Here is a 1,954-nt window from a genome sequence, read left to right as displayed (position 1 = left end):
GGTGGGGCAGAGCCACAATGATTGTAGTCCTCCCTCCTGCATTGTCCTCCAGTCACGCAGCAAGGGGAGAGGGGACATACAGCAGCTGGCATCAACAGCGTTTATCCACACAGCTCATGTGGCTGAAAGGTACCATGCTGCAGGAGTGATTGACAGCTGGGGCCCATGTGGAACTGCCACTGTTTGGGCCCCAAACTGTCTTGGGGCCCCAAACAGCTGTACCTCCTATACTGCCCTGAAGCCGGCCCTGGACAGAGGGTATCAGTTACTAATTGGAATGAAGTTCAATCCTCAAAGGGGTTCTCTTGCATATATTAAAAAAAACAAAAACGGACACCTGGGGCTTCTATCGACCCCCTGCAGCTGTCCTGCACCGTCCTCCTACGATCTTCTGTTCCCCGCCGCCGGCACCAGTCTAATTATTCTAAGTAGACGAACAGGGATGCTCACCGACCTCATTTAGGAGTGAGGTTTAGTTGGTGCAGGTGGGCGGCGGGGATAGAATGTTTTATTTAACCATAATTCCGCCGTCTGCCCTGCGTTCCAAAGAGCTTGAAGGAGGAAGTGTGGCAGTGTGAGGCTTGCAACGCGACCAATAGGACGCATGAAAGCTCTTTAGAACGCAGGGCGGAAGGCGGAATTATAGGTAAATAACCCATTCTATCCCCGCAGCACACCTGCACTAATTAAACCTCATTTGAATCATGAGTAATCGCTCGGGAGCGAGCACACGCGCGGCCACGGCTGTGCAGCCGCAGTTCTATTCGTCTAGTTAGACAAATAATTAGCCCACTGCCAGCGGCGGGGAACAGAAGATCGTAGGAGGAGGGCACGGGACATGACAGCTGCAGGGGGCCGATAGAAGCCCCAGGTGTCCGTTTTTTGGGGGGTTTCTATTCTATATATGCAAGAGAACCCTTTTAAAGTTCCACGTTAACATCATAGAGTGATATCAGTCAGTGCATGGGTTGTGGAGTGACTGCCAAGAGCTCTAGTAGTCTGTTCAGCAAGTGACAGCTGAATTGGCTCCAGTCCTTATCAATAAAATAAATATTATTTATTTTATATCAGCTGATCAAGATCGTTACCTTCTTTCTTCATATGAAAATGAAAACAAGCACTTTCACTGCAGACCACACCCAATGCAAGAAAACATCTGCCCCTGGAGCTGGCGCCAACATGCAGACAGCCTCGATGGAGGCGGAGCTTCAGGGTATACGTCACAGGCAAGAGAGGGCGGCCATTTTGCCGTAGCCGCGTTTGTCAGCAGCAGGGATCAGAGGCGGCCATATTGCCGGAGACTATAGGGCCTCTAGCAGTCATGTGACTGCTGACGTAGCGGCAGTTGGGCGGCAGTTTGAGGAGGACGGTTGGTTCGCTCCACTTTTAGTTTGCTGATGACAGCGGAGACTGGAGCCGCCCCTGCATGGCCGTGTGAGTAACCCCGGAGCGCTCAGCTTCCGCCGGGGCCGCAGCTCCAACCATTTATGCGGAGAGTTTGATTAAGATGGCTAACTTGAAAAAGATGTGTAATAACAGCGAGGTAACCATGCTAGCTGTTTGGTGGGGTGTGGGAGATTAGCTTGCCTGAATGTGTCGCGCGCAGGGGGGTGTGAGGAGCTGTTTATATCAGTAGTGTACGTGTGGCTGGGTGCACTTGAATGTTGGTGAGGTATAGGTAGTAGATCTGCTCCTGCTCGTCTCAGTAAAGTGTGTACCTAAATGATGGGGGGGGGTTTGATCTATAAACGTGTGTGCGCGTACACTGTGTGTGTGAGGTGTGTGTGTGTGCGCGCGTACACTGTGTGAGGTGTGTGTGTGCGCGCGCGTACACTGTGTGAGGTGTGTGTGTGCGTACACTGTGTGTGAGTGTGTGTGCGTACACTGTGTGTGAGTGTGTGTGCGTACACTGTGTGTGAGTGTGTGTGCGTACACTGTGTGTGAGTGTGTGTGC

At 51.9% G+C, this 1,954-nt stretch overlaps 1 pseudogene; it reads left to right on the top strand.

Moving 5' to 3' along the window:
• Positions 1-1,275: 1,275 nt before the first annotated feature.
• The window catches only part of LOC137538504 (NEDD4-binding protein 1-like), a 136,732-nt pseudogene continuing 136,053 nt past the window's right edge, over positions 1,276-1,954 (top strand).

Source organism: Hyperolius riggenbachi, chromosome 11 (genome assembly GCF_040937935.1).
Source record: "Hyperolius riggenbachi isolate aHypRig1 chromosome 11, aHypRig1.pri, whole genome shotgun sequence".
In the NCBI taxonomy this organism is placed as follows: Eukaryota; Metazoa; Chordata; class Amphibia; order Anura; family Hyperoliidae; genus Hyperolius; species Hyperolius riggenbachi.
Note: the sequence above shows the minus strand (reverse complement) of the source record. Positions and strands in the feature narration are given on the sequence as shown.